We start from the raw sequence: 21391 nt of genomic DNA on the forward strand, positions 1-21391 counted from the left end.
ACAAAAGGATGACTCACAAAGGTACTCCTAACAGGACAAAATGACAACACACTAGCGAACGTAGGGACAAGTGTCATCACACAACCTGGTATGGTTACCATGGCAAGTCTTCATAGGTCCCGGCCCCATACACTGGGTTACCCTGGCAACCTAATCCGAGCTTCCGGCCCATCCAGCCTCATGTGGACCCACACATCCTCTCGTGAAGACAAGGATGATGGTTTGCCATTTCAGGCCTTCTCACAGCATGTCGAGTCTATGATAGCACTCGTCTCATGTGTGAGGCACATTTATCTTACTTAGAGATTACATTCTAATCTACTTAAAGGTTATCACTTATTAGACTCACTTTCGACGGGTTACCCTATGCCTGGCAAGTGTAATCAATTGAGTTATTTCATTGCTCTTATTTCATGGAAGTTAATTCTGTTGTAGAAATTGATATTTTGAGCTAGTTCTATTCAATAAAATTTTATGAGAAAGATGGATTGGTAAAGGAAATTGATCTTGATGGCATGTTTTTTGGTCATGTTCGATAGATGATTATGGTAATTGTTGTTTACCTCTTTGTAATGCTTTAATTTGGTGTAATGAAAGGAAGAAAATTCTTGTTTCTCTGCTATGATTGTGGATAATTCCTAGAATATTGTAAGGAATGTATGGTTTTAGATGTATCTTGCCAATGGATAATGGCGTTTGTAAAGGATTTTGCAATAATATTTCATTTATTTATGGAAAGATTTCTTTGTGCAATTTGATCTTTGTTGAATGAGTTTCAGGGCTGATGCGTACGACATGTTCTCCGTCTAGCCTTACGACTTCCAGGAGTAAGTCGGAACCTAGGGGGGGAGAATGTAGTACCCCTACCCTAATCAATCTCTAACCTTGGTTTAATCTTGGATAGTTTATCGTAATTTAATTTTATAGTCAGATGTTTGATTTAACGCATAGCTATTGATGTGGTTCTCACACTAGTTGTATGCAAGTTATTCAGTGTTCCTATTTCATGATATTAGTATCGGACTAATGCTTTCATTAAATTTTATATATGTATGCATGTATGACTCTTGGTTGCAGGAAATTTCAGGTACAACGCCGCATGAGTGCGAGGTTCGTCTTCACCTGGATGTGCAGGTTTGAGTGTACCTTTTTAATCCTTAGAGTCGGATTAGGTGGTCGTAAGACCCTAGTTGACCTTAGTCGTGCTCTAGTGAGCATCGCCAGTCGTCATCGGTGTTCCCTTTTTGTTTGGGTTTGCGAGTCGTCTGTTTGGTTGACCTTCTCGGTTTGCATGCCTGGTGTGTTTGAATAAATTGATTAATTAGTCCTTAATAATTATCTTGATTAAATATGTATTTGTGCATTAGAGATTAATGGACTAGATTAATCGGGATTCCGTTATGCAATTTTCGTTGATATTGGATTGCTCGTTTTTAATTGGGAGTAAGTTCGATTAAATGACTGATTTTGAATATTAAATGCATTTTATCTATGTTGTTGTAAAAGAAAGTTTTATATTTTATCGCAATAGATTGATTGTATTCTGTTGGCTTCTGGAATTAGAAAGGTTAAATTTGATTAAATGAGAAAATCGATTTTGGATTTGGAAAGCAAGTTAATTTGTTGTGATAGTTAGAAAGGATTAATTTTGTGAATGATTTTTAAATAAAAATGTTAATTCCAAAAATAGAATTTTTGGTCAACTCTTCCATATAACCCAAAATTTGGGGAAAATTGGAGGATGGACAATTTTGGAGAAGATTTTGGTTGGAAAGAAATTTTAGGGGTTTTGGGAAGGAATTGTGCTGGATCTGGCAGGTGGGCTCTCCTTCAGCTATTCCAGGATTGCGTATGAAGGTAGGATTCTGAATTGCTTTTCTTGTTGCCAAAAGAATTTGCTGTTCTGGTTGAAAGAAATGATTTTGTTATTGAGAAAACAATTTGATTGTCCATTTTGAGTTGGCTGGAAATTTTAATGGAGGTGTGTTATTCCTCATTGTTGTTTGGGTGTTTGAAAACCCCCTTGTGTTTGGAGAGAATGAAATCACCAAAGAAATGGATACCCAAACATAGTTCTTTATTTTATCTGAACTCTTCTTAAATCGAAAACTTCAGCAAACCCTTTTGGGCGTTTTTGTTTTGGAAGTTCGAACTGTGTTTTTTTTATCATAGCGCTGTGTTTCAAAAAATAAAGAAAATATATTATTTTCGAACTGTGTTTTATATTTTTTTTTTAGCGCTGTGTAAATATGTTAAATCCGAGCTGGGCGTGTGTTTTTGTTTAAGACCGTGGGTTTGGGGTTTGGAGGGCCGGGAGCGGAGCTCCACCCGCTCCTCCTCCCCTCCCCCGCACGCTCCCCTTTCTCCCTGCTCGCCCCCTTACCTCCGCTCGCCATGCACAATGCCTGCGGCTCACGGCGGTGGCCGCAGGGGCCGCGGTGGCCGCAGTTTTATATTTTTTTTTTAGCGCTGTGTAAATATGTTAAATCCGAGCTGGGCGTGTGTTTTTGTTTAAGACCGTGGGTTTGGGGTTTGGAGGGCTGGGAGCGGAGCTCCACCCGCTCCTCCTCCCCTCCCCCGCACGCTCCCCTTTCTCCCTGCTCGCCCCCTTACCTCCGCTCGCCACGCACAATGCCTGCGGCTCACGGCAGTGGCCGCAGGGGCCACGGTGGCCGCAGGGCGCCGCGGCACCTACGGGCACCACCGTGGCGCCACCCATGAAGTTCCCCCAGTGCCTGCGGCTAGGGTTAGGGTGGCAATATCATGATAAACGTTATATTGGTATTGATTAATTTTGTAATGGAGTTTATAGGTTTAATCATTATTCAATCTCACTTCATGACTTATGTACCCTTCCTAATTAAGTTCTAAAACTGTTATTTTGCAATTTAATATTGTCGATTATATTCTGATTGATCTTGGATTAACAAATCTAGATCTTACCTTCTAGTTGATTAGAGCATTTGGCTAATTAAGGTAGTATTGTTTAAAAACAAAATAGGGAATAATATGTTATTGGAAGATCGTTGAAATACGATGTAATTACTAATTGATGTTGTTAAATATTATTTTAGAACATATCATTTGAGTAAATGAGAAGTAGTGAAATATTTATCGTTGGGTATTTGAATTGAAACGATATGCTTTTGGAAATGATTATCTCCTTTTAGACCCTCTTTTTATTATTATATTTTCGTGATCCCTATAATGCATCTGGGCTTGAAAATGCGAAACTGTAGAGGTCAGGTTTTAGACTAGTATGTTAATGACGTTTTGATTGGAGATTAAATACCTTGTTTAATTGATTAATGGTTGTCTGAGTTTTATTAATATGAATTTGGTTTAAAAACTCTTCATGGCTTTATATGTCTGTTCGATGCTTTGAACCTTCAAGAGTTAGAAAACCAAGAACAACTTATCCCCAGTTGAGGTAGATAACTGTTATCTGGCATAGATCTTGTAGAAAACTTGATCGACTTGTAATGATTAAATCAATTTGAGAAAATTTTGTCTTTCCTGATTATTGCCTTGTGAGTTTAATTTCTATATTTGCCTTTAATTATGAAATGGCATGTTAGCTTTGTTTGGTAGGACCCTGTCGTATGGATTGACTTGGGGTACCTGTTTCAGTCCTCGAATTCCGAGTTGACTGTTGTATTGTGGTAGTGTCGTTTTGATCATATCCTCTTTGTGTGAGTCGAATGATGATTTGTGGTTGACCATTGTTGGTCAGGTCTCTAGATTAGAGTACCGTCAGTAAGTGTTCATCTTTGAGTCGTATTTGATCTGATGGTTGTTTCTCTCTTCTTGAACTCCGTTCGTCTGACCATGTGTATTCCCTGGTTTTGAGTTCATCTAAGTTAGTCTAGTGTCGTATGGGAAAGTGGCTTTCGATTGGGGGCCGCGCCCAAAGTGGTTGCTGGGTAACCCATCGAAAGTGAGTCTAATAAGTGATAACCTTTAAGTAGATTAGAATGTAATCTCTAAGTAAGATAAATGTGCCTCACACATGAGATGAGTGCTATCATAGACTCGACATGCTGTGAGAAGGCCTGAAATGGCAAACCATCATCCTTGTCTTCAGGAGAGGATGTGTGGGTCCACATGAGGCTGGATGGGCCGGAAGCTCGGATTAGGTTGCCAGGGTAACCCAGTGTATGGGGCCGGGACCTATGAAGACTTGCCATGGTAACCATACCAGGTTGTGTGATGACACTTGTCCCTACATTCGCTAGTGTGTTGTCATTTTGTCCTATTAGGAGTACCTTTGTGAGTCGTTCTTTTGTCTCTGCCCTTGTGAGTATCGATTTCATGTTAGACCTTGGGTGGTGATGACTCAGTTTTATGGATGCTCTTCTGGACCTTTGTTTTAGCTTTGATTATGTTCAGCTAGATCCTGTTCTTTTTAAGGATCGTATATGTATTAATGGACCGATGCGGTCGTTTGTATATTGTTTATATTTTGCCTTGATGGCTGGATTGTAATGGTGTAACCTCTTGTATCCTTAACCTTATTAATTATCAAAGGGGTCTTGCAGTTGAGCAGACCCGGAGATGTAGCCCTTTAGGGGTGAACTCCGAGATCATTATGGTGTTATGTGATGTATTCTCTTATGTTTCCTTTATGCAGCTTTATCATGTATGATTAACTTATGTTAGAATGGTTAAGTGGATAATTGGAATTAACTATAAATGCTTATATTTAGTTCTTTCTTAAATGCCATGTTGATCGAATGCGTAAGTGGTTTAGATGAGATTTATCGTAGATGCTAGTATGCAATCGTCTTTTGAAATGCAATAAGTTGGAACATGAAGAATGTAACTTAGAGAAATGAATTATACTCAGTTGTTGTTAAGGAATTTAAATATGCTTGGAAAGATCTCTTATGTTATGATGAAATCCTAGCGTATTAGAATGTTAGATGTATGGTTTGTAATTTTAAATGAAAAGCTTGAATGAAGATTATGAATGGATCTTAATGATGAATCTTCGCTTGTGATTTATATTTCCCTCTTTTGAAAGGAATTATCCTGATTATGAATTATCTCGTTATTAAGATATTCAGCTTTTGGATTAATTGTGTGAGTTAAGTGAATTGTGAAATTTAAGTAATCTCATTGGGAAACTCTTTAGGTGTTAGTTGATGTCTTCCGCTTTGTAATCTGAATCTTTGATATCTTGTTGCATCTTATGTGTTGTAACTTTAAAAAAAAAAAATTTGCACTCTATTCTTGTGTTATGGCTTAATCCCTTCGAGGTTTCCTGGTGGGGCATTACACGAGAGGTCCGATCCACACATTACATTAAAGTTGGTCCATAACCTAGATCAACCGGGACCCAGTATAGGTCCACACGCTACAACAATGATCTCCATCCACCAATTATTGAACATGATCACCAACAACATCTTGAAACTCCACCAAAAGATGCACCAACACCACTTATGCAATTCATCAAAGATCTTCATCAAAAGCTCTGTCGGTGAAATCCCTCGCCGGAACTAGAAACCAAGCTTCTAAGCAAACATGATAGCATTTGATCACCAAACCAAAACCAATTGATTGAATATGAGCACGAGTATCATGAACAAGCCAATTCCATAACCAAATCATACTGGAGCCTACCGGATCATGCCAAATCCAAATCAACCAAAAACCAGTCAACCTATCGGGACCAAAGGGTGTCGGTAAAGCATCCAAACAACTAGTGTTGGCATCAATGACAAAACATCAATGCAACACATAATCAATTCCACCAAATGGCCAACACAAAATTGTGACAAATACACCTTCAAACATTGTGTCTTCTTGTTTGTTGTGTATTCTTGCCACAAGACAATCAACATTGAGATCTAGTCACCTTCAACTTTTGCAAAATTTGGATAGAAATCGAAACTTCACCAAAATCATGTTTGTGTCACTTTTTGATGCATATATAACATTTTTTGTCACATGCATGCATCTTTTTGACATGTTTCTGATCAGAATTGAAAATAGTGCCAATTATGTTAACAATTAAAATCATGTTTGTGATCATTATTTTTGTATTTGTACTACATTTTGGCACATATCTACAATCTATTATCGCATATCTGAATAAAAATTGAGATATGCATATCAAATGTGAAAAATTGTATTTAGACTCTTAAACTACATATTTGTAGAATTTTGATGCATCTGTGAACTCATTCCATGTCTATGTTCTGAGATCAAAAGAGTTTCTAAGGGTCCTTCCCTAAGGCTTCATTTTTAGTCAACCATCACTTGTTGTGACCTTTTCATACATTTTCAGACATCCTTGCAATCTTCCATTCACACTTTTTTGACCAGAGTCAAAAGGTTGTTTAGTAGTCCTCATCATATCTTGCAAACACATTACACCATATCAGTAGGTGGTTCTTGCATTAGATCTATCATCTTGGGTAACATTTGGTTATCTTTAGTCAAGTTCAACTTACCTCATCAAGAGTTTATCATCTCTTTGGAAGCCACACCTTGCTTTAGATTATTACATTTATCTTGAACTTACACTTTTGGGACATTGTAAGGCAACCCTAGATTCTTTCATTTTCCATTCCACAATCCTCTTAGTCTTCCATAGCCTTCACATTTCTTCCATCCTCCATTTTTTCAGCCAAGGTTAGTTCATGGTTGAAACCTATTCACAAAGGTCTAGAAGATAGGTCAAGGAAGCTCTAATATCTCTCAACATGAGTACCTATGATTTTTGTGGAGATGAGTTTTATAACTTACAAGCTTTTGAAAATCACAACAATCCACTAAACATTGACAATGACAATGAAAATGAATCCATTACTTCCATAGACATGCAAGGCACTAAATCTAATGCACAATTTAATATAATGATTGAGGAAATCGTGAGAAGAAATCGTCAATACCTTGTGCAAATGTTTATGCAAAGTTGTGCAAGGTTACCCCATAATTTTGATGTGTCACAAATCTTGGAAGAGGATCCCAATCAAGCCAATGAAAATCCTAGTGGTAATGATGTTGGTAATAGGAGAGAACATCTCATGCTTGAGTCGCCATCATCCTTTTCTCAAAAACCTGAATTAATTGATACTCATGGCCACACAAATTTATTTAGACATACTCATGATCAACCCCATGGTCATCCTATCCAAGGGTGAAGGAGCACCAATACATGTACCCATACCCAAGGGAACATTCAAGACATGATACAAGGAGACCCTATGCTAGATTTGAGGGTGACAATACTCAAGATCATACCCACAATGCACATTTTCCTCATGGTCATGATACATACCATCCTAGGCCTAGTTCTCCTCATCATAATACCATACCATGTGACCCATACAATAGCTACAATTATGTTCCTCCTCCATATGAGCATGTCTATGACCAATATATTCCTTACATGCATTATATCCCTCCTGCTACATCTAGTGTCTCAAGCATGGGAATACCTAAATGACAAAAAACACCACCTAGTAATGACTTGTAACAACAAATCAAGGATTTGCAAAAATAGACGATAGATATGGATGCACCAACAAAGGACAACACAATGAAAGACATGTCCGTATCCATATGATAAAAGAATACCAATGCCTTCTTTTCTTCCTCATTTAGTGACACCAAACTTTTACAAGTATAGAGGAAAGGGAGATCCCAAGGCACACATTAGATATTCTTTCATGGCTTTCATAGAGGTAGCAAGGGAGGAATCGTATCTGATGGGATTATTTCCACAAAGCTTAGGTGGACAAGCCATGGAATGGTTTTCACAACTTTCGCCTAGGATCAAGTCATGTGGTGAAATAGCAAAAGATTTTATACAACACTTCTCATACAACATTGAAATGGATGTATCAATTGATGACTAATGATGAACAACATATACCCCAACTGGTACTGAGAGGGTGGGTGAATCAATACATGCAAAAACTTTCTCAACAACTTATCTAGTTAAAGCAATACCAACTGGTTGTCACCATCACTGAACTTAACCACGACAATACCGGTTAAACACAATAAGACATCAGACACCATAAATTGATAAGTCTAAACACTTCAAATACGATCAATACTTGATATCAACTTCACCCATAAACATATGCATGTGGTATACTAGTAATACCATAACCTATTAATTCTGCATGTATAATCATTCAACCAAATAATATATAATCATCACATGAAAAATGCATAACACATAACACACATATTTTTCACATGGAAACCCAAATGGGAAAAAACATAGTGGGATGAATACCCACAAGCTTTTTTTTGAACTCTTTTGAAGCTCGCCTTGTTAAGAGCCTAGTCCGGTTAAAGACTATACAATAAGGTTTTGTTAGGAACTGATCTTGTTAGAGATCACCCAATTAAGGGATGTCTATATACCCTGTTAAAGGTTGAAATCCTATTAGAGGTTACCTCACTAGAGGGTTTGAACAACTCAATGATCTTGAGTCACGTTGTTAAAGGTTTTACAATAAGCCTGTTAAAGCTACCCGGTAAAGGGATTTTCCAATTGTTGAAATGATTCGAAGACAACAGGTAAAACTTCTGATTTGATAACAACACTACATGCCAAGGTAGATCCTTTTCATTTCCTCTACTCTGCAATCACACTCTGCAGTTTTCCTCTTACTGGTCTGGCAAGTATCTCATCAATTGGATACACACACAACATTTTCCAACAACTTTACAATAACAAACATCATCGACCTTATAGAAAATAGTTAGGTCAGTAGCATAAACCCTAAACCCTAAGCATCTTAGGTTTGCAACACAAGTGGTCCAATCGTGACTATCCAAACACATTGCATAAAGTATTACAATTTCAAATAGATCAAAAGGCAATCTGCATCGTTCATTCTTCACCACACATGCGAATCAATAACTCATCATGTTTTCTTCTCATACCACTAAGAAGAATGATCATTCCCAAGGCAGACTTCAAATGCAGTCGATCTTCTCATGCATGATCCTCAAGGAAATCCTTCACACGCACAAAGCTGACATGGTACCTTGATCTCATTCACATCTCTTAGCTAACTCATCACAAAGTATCACCGGTTGCATCGCTAAGGCTGGATCACCAAACCAATAACCCTAGAGCTAAGACTACCAACCAATAATCATACGTAGTTAAACCCTAACACCGGTTCATTGCATCTCCTCATACCAGTTCACTTGAACTTATTGACATCAATGACAACATACATTATCATCCTATCAACATGTTGGTTCATCATATGCCAATAATATCCAACAATCTCCCCCTTTGGTATTGATGGAAATACTCAGTGTAGCATTGCAACTGAAAACACCATAGACCGGTGTATCTTCAACATCAGATATCTTCTCCCCCCTTGACAACAATATGAAAGTGGAGGCACAAGCTTCCCAAATCTACTATGTTGCTCCCCTAAGGAGTAGCATCCTTCAACACATCAATCCTAAAGGATTTGTCACTGTAGTACTTGACTGATGTGGAGCACATAACTTTAGTTGACTTCATGAAGGGGAAGAACCCCTAATTCACCTCTCAAATAGGTAAATGTAGTCTTTGGTAAGGGCTTAGTGAATATATCTGTTAGCTGCTCCTTACTGGAAACATGTTGTAGTACAACCTCCTTATTCTGAACTTTCTCTCTCAAGAAGTGATATTTAAGCTCAATGTGCTTAGTTCTAGCATGCAATACTAGATTCTTGGAAATATTTATTGCACATGTGTTATCACAAAATATATTCACTAGTTCAGATACAGGTACTTTGAAACCTACCACTACATGCTTCATCCAAATTGCTTGAGTGCAGTTCATAAATGCTACCACATATTCTGCTTCAATTGTAGATTGGGAAATATAGCTCTGTTTCTTACTTGTCCATGATACTAATCTTCCTCCAAGAAAGAACGCTCCACCAGTTGTGCTTTTCTGGTCATCCACATTACCTCCCCGAATGGCATCGGTATATATCTTGAGATTATAGTCACCATTATATGGATACCACAATTCATAATCAATTGTTCCTTTCAGATATCTAAGAATCCTTTTGACAGCTACCAAGTGGGATTCCTTGGACATTTCTGAAAATGAGCTACTATGCCTACTACATGAGCAATATCTGGTCTATTGTACACCACATAGTGCAGCTTACCAATCATTGACCGGTACTCCTTCTCATTTACCAATGCTGAATCATCTTCCTTATTCAGTTTATAGCCAATCACCATCAGTGTACCAGCCGGTTTTCTTTCCTCCATGCCAAAAGTCTTCAATACCTCTTTGACATACTTGGACAGGGTAATAAAGATACCCTCTTTCATTTGCTGAATCTGTAAACCAATGAAGAACTTTATCTCTCCTATCAAAGATATCTCAAACTCTTTCTTCATTTCATCTGCAAATGCATGACTCATTTTATCATCTCCTCCAAAGATTATATCATCCACAAACACTTCACATATCAAAATCTGACCACCTCCTGATTTCAAGTAGATGTTCCTATCTTCCCTTGTTCTCTAAAATCCAATCTTCACAAGATGAGAGTGTAGTCTTTCATACCATGCCCTAGGTGCCTGTTTCAGTCCATACAGGGCTTTGTGTAAACTGTACACCATGTCAATATCTTCTGATAAGGAAAACCCTTATGGTTTCTCTATATACACTTCCTCTTCCAGAATTCCATTCAGAAAAGTAGACTTCACATCCTTTGATAAACCTTATATTCCTTAAATTTTGCAAATGCAAGTAGCATTCGAACACCTTCTAGTCTAGCCATAGGAGAAAAGGTTTCTCCATAGTCTTCTCCCTCCTCCTGAGTGTATCCCTTGCATACAAGCCTAGCCTTGTTTCTTACAACTGTGCCTTCTTCATTCAACTTATTCTTGAAGACCCATTTGGTACCTATGACATTTTTATGTTCTAGTTTGGGCACCAAAGACCATGTTTCATTCTATTCTATCTGGTCTAGCTCCTCTTTCATTGCTTTAATCCAATCTTCATCAGTAAGAGCTTCTTTGGAAGTCTTGCATTCAAATTCAGAAATCATGCAAGAGTTCTCCTTCACTTTTCTTCTTGTGAGTATCCCTACATCTTTATCTCCTATTATTTGCTTTGGATCATGATGCAACTTCACATATCTAGGAATGACTCTATCTTGATCTACTATCTTTTCTTCTTCTCTTACTGCAGCTTCTACCAGTACAGGAACACTGAGATCTTTACAAGTTTCTTTCTTAATCGGTTCCCAGAAGGCTATACCCGGTTCATCTTCCACTTCTTCACTGCATGTTTCCTCGGGTTCCTCAGGGGATTCATCAACCCTGACATTGATACTTTCAACAATTTTCTGAGTTCTATTGTTGTAGAACTTGAGAGCTTTTCTCTTAGTGGAATATCCCATAAATATTCCTTCATCACATTTTGCGTCAAATTTGCTCAAATGCTCACCTCTCTTGATATAGCACTTACTACCAAACACTTTAAAGTAACTCATAGTGGGAGTTTTCCCAGTCCAATACTCATAAGGAGTTTTATATTTTCCTTTCTTGATGAGTACCCAATTCATAGTATAGACTGCAGTGCTCACCGCTTCTCTCCAAAAAGTGTGAGCAACCTTTCCTTGGATCAACATTTTTCTAGCCGCTTCAACTACAATCATGTTATTTCTTTCTGCTATACCATTCTATTGTGGTGTCCTTGGGGCAAACAAATGCCTCTTGATATTGTTATCTTCACAATACTTATTGAATTCATTAGAAGTGAATTCTCCTCCTTGATTAGTTCTCAGGCATTTTACCTTTTTACCACTTTCTTTCTCTACTAATTCTCTGAAGACTTTGAACTTTCCAAATGCTTCAGACTTGACTTTCAAGAATGTGACCCACATCATTCTTGAGCAGTCATCACTAAGAATCATAAAATACCTATCTCCTTGAATACTTCTAGTTTTCATAGGACTACACAAATCAATATGCACAAGGTCAATTAATTTTTCTGCTGAGAAAGACTTACCTTTAAAAGTTGAGGAAGACATCTTCCCAAGTTGACATTCTCTGAACAAATAATTCTTTGGTTTGTTCAACAAAGGCAATCCTATTACTGTCTTGATCTTACCGGCTTTAACAATATTGTCAAAGTTCATATGATAGAGTCTCCTATGCCATATCCAACTATCATCAAACTTAGCCATTATACACTGACTAATCTTTTCATTCAACTGAAATAGGTTACCTCTAGTCTGCTTATCGGTGGTAATAAGGTCACCATTCTTCCTAATTATACTGCAGACTCTACCTTTGAATTCCAGAACTAGTCCTTTGTCATTTAGCTGAGCAACACTCAACAAGTTATGCTTAAGACCTTCTACCTAGTAGACATCATCTGCACTGCTCTTTCCATTTAGTGAGATGGATCCTTTACCTTTTACCAAACATGGTGCATCATTGCCAAATTTGACAGCACCTCCATCATATTCCTCCAGAGACAAAAACTTTCTTCATTCACTAGTCATGTGGTGAGAACAACAACTATCAATTATGCACTCATTAGAGTTGTCAATGCAAGATACAAGTGCTTTCTTGTCAGACACTTCTTCCTTTACTACTATAAACACTATGTCTTTATTTTCTTCATCTTTCGATTCTTCATCAGTGACACCTTCATCCACAACAACTAGACAATTTATTTTGTTTCCTCCTTTATAATTTCTAAACCTCTCCATTTTATCCTTATTATCATTATTAGGACAATTAACAGCTATATGTCTTATCTTGTTGTAGGAAAAACATTTCAAAGGAATTTTACCTCTATATTTTCCAGTTCCCTTCGGAAGTCTTTTAGCAAGAAGAGCTTCAAACTCCATTAGAATCTCTTCATCATCTATATCTCTACATTCTATGGATTCATAACTGGTACTAGTTTCTTTTCCTTTTCTGGATGGTACAGTAGATTCTTTAAAGGTTGACTCAGTCTTCTAAACACTGCCATCATAGCTATTCAACTCTTATGCAGTTAACTTTGCAATGGTGGAATCTAAGGATACCTTGGTTTTATCAATAGACCTTAGTTCCTGGATAGCAGCAACTCTAATTGCATAGATTGGTAACAATGATCTAAGGACTATACTAACAAGAGTGGTATCATCAATAGTTCCATAAGTGCTTTTGATATCACCAACCAAAGTCTTAATCCTAATGTCATACTATTGAATGGTCTCACCTTCAACCATCCTCATATCCTCAAATTTACCTCTGAGGAGCTCTTCCTTAGCTTTCTTTACATGCTCATCACCACCATAGATGTTTTCTCGTGCATCCCATACATCAATAAACTCAATCTCTGATAGGTTGCTGATAAGGGCTTCCATGACTTGCCCATTTTCCTAGATCTCTCTCTTCTGATCATCAGTCAGAGTGCTAGTGGGAGATACATAGGCATTCTAAACATAGCTCTAGTTTTGAGAACCCATACTCTTGATGTAAATCTTCATTCTGTCCTTCCATATCTTAAAGTTATCTCTATTGAACTTAGGACCTTCCCTCTTCATCATTGCAATGGGATCTTTTACCTCAAGCAGTTAAGCTTATATCACCGAGGACCTGGAGATGTTCTGATACCAATTGATGAATAATGATGAAAAATAGATACCCCAACTAGTACTAAGAGGGGGGGTGAATTAGTACATGCAAAAACTTTATCAACAACTTATCTAGTTAAAGCAATACCAACTGGTTGTCACCATCACTAAACTTAACCATGACAATATCGGCTAAACACAGTAAGACATCAGACACCATAAACTGATAAGTCTAAACACTTCAAATATGATCAATACTTGAAATCAACTTCACCCATAAACATATGCATGTGGTATACCAGTAATACCATAACCTATTAATTCTGCATGTATAATCATTAAACCAAATAATATATAATCATCACATGAAAAATGCATAACACATAACACACATATTTTTTCATGTGGAAACCCAAATGGAAAAAACCATGGTGGGGATGAATACCCACAAGCTTGTTTTTGAACTCTTTTGAATCTCTCTCTATTAAGAGCCTAGTCCAGTTAAAGACTATACAATAAGGTTCTGTTAGGAACTGATCCTATTAGAGATCACCCAGTTAAGGGATGGATATATACCCTGTTAAAGGTTGAAACCCTGTTAGAGGTTACCACGCTAGAGGAGTTGAGGAACTCAATGATCTTGAGTTACCTTGTTAAAGGTTTTACAATAAGCCTGTTAAAGCTACCCGATAAAGGGATTTTCCAACTGTTGAAATGATTAGAAGACAATAGGTAAAACTTCTGATCTGATAACAACACTACATGCCAAGGTAGATCCTTTTCATTTCCTCTACTCTGCAATCACACTTTGCAGTTTTCCTCTTACTGGTCTGGTAAGTATCTCATCACTCAGATACACATCAACATTTGCCAACAACTTTACAATAACAAACATCATCAACCTTATAGAAAATAGTTAGGTCGGTAGCATAAACCCTAAGCATCTTAGGTTTGCAACACAGGCGGTCCAATCCTAACCGTCCAAACACATCGCATAGAGTATTACAATTTCAAACAAATCACGAGGAAATCTGCATCGTTCATTCTCCACCGCACATGGGAATCAATAACTCATCACGCTTTCTTCTCATACCACTAAGAAGAATGATCATTCCTGAGGTAGACTTCAAACGCAATCGATCTTATCATGCAATATCCTCAAGGAAATCCTTAACACGCACAAAGCTAACATGACACCTCGATCTCATTCACATCTCTTAGATAACTCATCACAGAGTATCACCAGTTGCATCGCATAGGCTGGATCGCCAAACCAATAACCTTAGAGCTAAAACTACCAACCGGTAATCATACTTAGTTAAACCCTGACACTAGTTCACTGCATCTCCTCATACCAGTTCACTTGAACCTATTGATATCAATGACAACATACATTATCATCCTATCAACATGTCGGTTCATCATATGCCAATAATATCCAACATCAATGACTACCTTATGTAATACCAAGCATAAAAATGGAGAATCCTTTGCATTAATCTTACAACGATGGAGAAGTTTTGCTAGTCGTTGCTCTTGTGATATTCCACAAAAGAAAATGGTTCAAATGTTCACTCAGAATGTGAATAAGGACATTGGATATGAATTTAGAAAAGCTTGTTTATCTACTTTCAAAGATCTTATTGAGAAAGGCCTAGAAGTCGAGAAAGTCCTTATTGAGCAAGGTACCATCAAACTATTTAAAGACAATAAAGATGACTCCAATGGGAAAGATAAACCCCGCTTTTAGAATAAAAAATGAATACCATTAATGATGGGGTAGTAGATGAAAACATGGTAAAATTGAAGTTAACTTTCCTCGATGCAAGCTCATCTAATTCCAATAATCAAGTAAACACTCAAAGGCCATCAAGACCTCCAAGGAAATACACTCCATTAGGAGAACCAATCAAAACTGCATTGAAGAAATTGGTTGCAAACAAACTTATTACATTGCCAGACAATCAACCATTTGAATCTAAGGTAAAGTCTACATGGTGGAACGATGATGATATTTGTGACTATCACAAGAGAAAGGTGCATAAGACTAGCAATTGTCATAGATTGAAAAATCTCATACAAGATCTCATTGACAATGGTACAATAGAATTTTATGGTCACACTTCCAATTTAGAGCATGTGATGTTTAAATAACCATTCCCAAATCATGATAAAGGAAAATCCTTTAAGATGAATAATAATGCCAATTATACTACCAAATCCTATGATTATATCATCAACCATATTTTAGAAATGGGCAACCACATGTCTACCATAATTATAAAGGACAAAATCCCTGAAGGTTCTACTTGAAGGGGTAAGATTATTTTTCAAGGCATTGGACCATCATCTTCATCATCTGGTAACAAAACCCCTAAATGCAATATCACAAATTGAAGGGGCAAAGTTACCTTATAAGGTGTTTCATCCAAGACAACAACTTCATCATCTACCAAAAATGACTGTGACCTTGTAGGCCAATTAGGGAAGATACTTGCCCTTATCGCCATCCTTGAGCTTTTGTGCATTTCACCCTCACATAAGGTCATTCTAGACAAAATCAAATGTCCATTCCTACTAATTTAAATGTGGACCAGTTCAAGTCCATGGTGGGATACATTTCTACTCTATATTACCTTACGTTCATAGAAGCCAATGATGTATCTCCGTGTCAACTACATAATGCACCACTTCATATTGAAGCTTTCCTCCATAAAAACCACATTAAATGAGTCTTGATAGATGGAGGAGCATGTCTCAATATTTGTACATTGAAATCTATCTTACAATTGGGTTACTATAAACAAGCTGTGAATTCCATAAAAAAGATCACCATAAAGGCATATGATGATGAAGAACGCTCATCTAAAGGAACACTCACCCTACCTATAAGCATTGGGCCAATAACAAAATATGTGGTTTGCCAAGTCCTTGATCTTTATCTCACATACAATATACTTTTGGGATGACCATGGATACATACAATGAGAGAAGTGCCTTCAACTTACCATCAATGCATCAAGCTCCCACACAATGGAGCTGAAGTCATGGTTAAAGGTGATCCAAACCCATGCATGTATTGCAATAATCTTTGACCAAGACCTGAAACAATAGTCCCAATAAATTGAGAGGCTACTCCATCTTCAACATATGTTGATCCAGAATCATTAACAACTTCCACTTCAAAGCAAGCAAAGCTTAAAGGAAAATTCAAGATTAAAGACATGGGATGTGATGAGTATATCTGTCACGACCCATTTTAGATAATAAGTTTTAGATTAAGTTGATAAGTTAGGCATTAATACTACTTGAAAATATGGTGTTTGATGTTATTATTTTGACATTATAATGCTTGGTGACATTATTATGCTTGATGACATTTTGTTAATGTGATGATTAATTATTATGCTAGTTGGTATTATTGATGACATTTGATGATGATTATGTGATGATGTCAATAATTTTTTTTATATGAAATCTAATAAATTTTTTGAGCACAAGTTGGATGCAGGGACAATCGTCGAAGACAGACATACGATCAAGGAGGGGTCTCCTAGCTCATCGGCAGTAACCCAAGTAATATGGCTTGTGCTTTCACACACACATGTAATAATTAAATAAATTAATTAAATAATAAAGTCAATTTGGGAAGTCGATAATAAATAACATTATAAAGCATAAAATATTAAATTAAAATTAAAATGTTAAATAAGAGATTACAAATAAATGAATTTAAAATATTCATTAATGACTAATTTAAATTCAAGTATATTTTAAATTTAACACTTGAGTTTAAAATTTGATGGAGAGTTAAACTATCTATATCTTCCTATCAACTCCTAATTTGCTCTTCTTGATTGGCTAATCAATCCAGTCCAACTCTTGATCAACTTTCTCAACTGACAAATCTATTTGAGCTTTCTCCACTTCAACTTCCAATCAATCCTAAATCCTCAGTCAAGATCTAGAATCTATGGATTGATTCGCTCAACAACAAAAAGGATTTAAGGAACCAAACAGATCAAATTGAGATCACTTCACTCTCTGCATATCAACTTGCAAAATCAATTCAATTGGTATTGCTAATATTATTTTGAGATTGCTCATAGGTGGCATTTTGATCAAGTGGTAGCTATTTCTTTTGATTTTTGGTCATTTTCCTGTTCGTCAGCGTGCATGCCAAGTGGTGCCTCGGTGTTCCCTTGAGTCACTCACTTTTCTCGCTCAAGGTTGATAGAACATGGAGCTACCATGTGGCTTAGGTTTTTATATCGGTGTAAGCTTCTCAGCCCCACCATCCATCATGTAAATTTGAAGACACTTAGTGTCCCCGCGTTGCACGATCTATTTCTCTTTCTGCACTCGACTTCAGATATCCCCCGAGATGTCGTGTCTTCCATGGTAGTTCGTGAACCAGGATGCAGTTTGCATCACGGTTTTCTTGTTGGGAAGGTGTAGGGATTGCCATGATGCAGTTGAGATAATGACTTCGAGAGTTGTTTCGCTGGGTAGTATCTCGTAGTGTGCCACACTAGGTTTTCTTATCAAAAGCGATTGCTAGGATGTTGTTGATGCTACGAGCTATTAGTTATGAGCCAAGGGCTCTATTTATGCTTTCTTTTCCTTGCTTTGAAGGGTTCATACTTTTAGAGATATTTTAGACTTTGGCTCATTAAAGAAGCCTTTATGTTGATTTAATTTGGTGAATGATAGACATGATAGATTGTGCCTATGGCCTTTGTGATTGTTTTATTTGAAGCTTGATATATTGACTTCTGTGCTATTTTCAAGTTTAATAACTTCTATGATATTTGTTGTGAGACTCCATAGATTAAACTATGTTCTGAGACTTGTTATCTGTTGGATGAATGGTTAATGTCATTTTATGTTGAATGAGTTTTGTTGAGTTACTCTCTCGAATGATTCTAAGCATATAAATTGTTGAATGAGATTTAAAGCCACATGTCTCTGGGTTTTATATGTTGTTAATTCTTTTCCAAAATATTTTAGTATATCACCTAAGTAGTGTAGATTATTTGTTTTAAGTTTTCTTCTTCCCCTTTTCTCCCCCAATTATATGAAGAGTTGACTTCTTAAACCTAGAGGTCATTCAGTGAGTTTTGTGCGAAAGTTCCCCCATCACTGAATTTCCCATAAGGTTGTTAGCATTTAAGGTAAAATTAAGAGTCAACAATTCTTTTTCTAGCACGCCTGGTGGGATCAAAATTTTGAACAAACCTAAGCTATTTTATGAGTCGTAGACCCATTACCAAGAGCTAGACAACTTTGAATCCCAATTTGTTCCTTCCACCCCTGATAAGCATTCATTCGCCCACAACCACTTCTTCCTGGAACCCACATATCTTCCCTGCAGTTGTTCCCATAATAATGACTTAGATTCCCCCTAGAAACTTTATGACATGGAACAATGGAATCCCTCTCATTCCTCCCATTCCACATGTAGTATGGGGGTCGATTCCCTCTATCGTGCTAAAATTTTTCCCTAAATTCACCAGAGAATGTCCCAAGACCCCTAAGGAGCACCTATAAGATGTGGCCAATGTCTGCACTATCTATAACATCACTGAGCAAAATATACCTTCGATATTTATTTTGGCTTAATTCAAAGGGAAAGGTCTAGATTGGAACAGATCCCTTGGTCTAAATTCTATAGCCGATTGGGATCAGCTAAGTGACTGCTTCTTTCAGAGATTCTCCGACAAGGCTGATAGGTCATCCCTAATGCATCAATTGATTATCATAAAGAGAACCCCTCAAGAAGTGGTGACATAATTCCATCTGAGGTTTCAGAGGACCTGGAAAAGAATATCATTGTCCACCCATCCACCTACAGATATGGCGTTCATTTTTTATCTGAAAGCCTTCAACTCTGATATATCCATGATTATTCAATCTCTCAGAGGCAATACCCTCCCAGATGCATTTGATTTGGTAGTATAAGCAAAAAATAATCTAATCGATGTTGGGAGGCTTGCGCCATGACTGCTCATGTTGATCTTTCCTGAGATATCAAATCAGGTCCCTGAACCAGCCATGCCAAGCACATCTGCTCCCCAATCTATGTACATATACCCTAGACCCCAGCTAGCAAATCTGCCTCCACCCTCATCTCTAGCTATAGAGGTCAGTGATATGAAAAATTTGTTGAGATCTTTCTTGAATGAAATCATTAATCTAAAAAGGTCCCAATTCCCACCTGCTAGACCCCCTTTCCAACAAAATTTCCAAGGGAATAGACCCACATATCAGCAAAACCAATATGCAAATAACCGAACTTCCCTAAGTCAGCCAAATGGCCATATAGTTCTAGTATCCAATCCTTTGCAGACTATTTATCTTAATACTGGTAAAGAGTTGACCACGGGACAAAATAATCTAGTGGATGATACCAATTCTTGATGTTTTCCATGTAACAACGCCCATGCCCCAAGAAATTGTCCAAGAGGCAATTTATAACAAAAAATTGCAGATCAATGGAACCTAGGTGTGGCTTCATATGACTCAATTTATGTATCCCCTAGCATGGACAATGTGTCTCTCATTGCACAGATGTAAGGTATGTCAATGGAGAAGGAAACGAAGATAGCTCCAGACCATGCACTATTCTCTTGGATGGAGGACAAAGATGTCATGCTCACAAATGGCATAGCCACACCAAGTTCAGGGGCTCCTCAAGTGAAATCAGATTACAACCTTCGATCAAAAAGGTGCTTCATGGGAGAGAATGTAGGCTTGTAGGGGAAATTTTCCATAGAAAAAGCTCCTGAACAACTTGCAATCACTACCACATACTTGAGAAAAGAATTTATCCCTTATAAGGTAAGAGAGGCAAAGATGTCGGTGTCGTCAATGTTGGACATGGTGGAGCAGCTAAAGAAAACCTCGACCAACATCTCCTTATGGGATCTCCTTAGTATCCCAAAGAAGAAGAATTGGTTGAAAGAATCTTTTTCAAAGGTGGGGAAAACTGCAGACAGAAATGATGCTAATCCTTTGTGGGTCAATGAAGAAAGATTTCATACCCCCACAGAAAGATTGCACTCACCAACCATGTTGACAAATGAGGCCATACCTCCTAAATCCCAAGTGGATGGTAAGCCTAAACCAAATCCTTTCTATTTGACCCTCATAGTAGGAGATAAGCTTTTACACAGTTCTATGATAGATTCCGGTGCCAGCACCATCATCATGTCTAAGCAAATTGTTGAGGTTTTGAATATCAAATATGAGCCTTTAAATAGGGATACTATGCAACCTGGCAAGAATAAGGTCCAGAGCATGGGTCTTATCAAAATCCTTCCGCTGACATTGTTTGTGTGTCCTAGTGTCACCGTGCCTCAAGAAGTAGTAGTTATCAACATTCCACCTATTTTTGGCCTTTGCCTTTTCTCGAGACTTAACCGCCAAAATAGAAGGTTACCTATCCCTAGACTAGTGCCACCTTATCCTTCGAACCCAACATGGATCTAAACTCAAAATTCTTTCAAAACCCCTTCACATTGAGCATATAGTGGATCAAGCTATGCTCAACTTTGAGCCAACTCATACCTCCATCTCCAATGAAGAGAGGAAAATGGTAGAGCTTCTTGAAGATGAAGAGGTGACTGGGGATATCCCACTAGAGTAGGAGGTTTTTCTTGCATTGAATTCAAAAACTTTGATCCATACTCCAACTATCATGCCATAGGTCTTGGTACTTACTGCATTTTTCATGAAGATCAAGTCATCTCAAAACTAACTAAAGATCCATTGACCAAAGAAGAGTTGTCTTCTGCACTCAAGACCTTAAACTTTG

Source organism: Cryptomeria japonica, chromosome 9 (genome assembly GCF_030272615.1).
Source record: "Cryptomeria japonica chromosome 9, Sugi_1.0, whole genome shotgun sequence".
Lineage (NCBI taxonomy): Eukaryota > Viridiplantae > Streptophyta > Pinopsida > Cupressales > Cupressaceae > Cryptomeria > Cryptomeria japonica.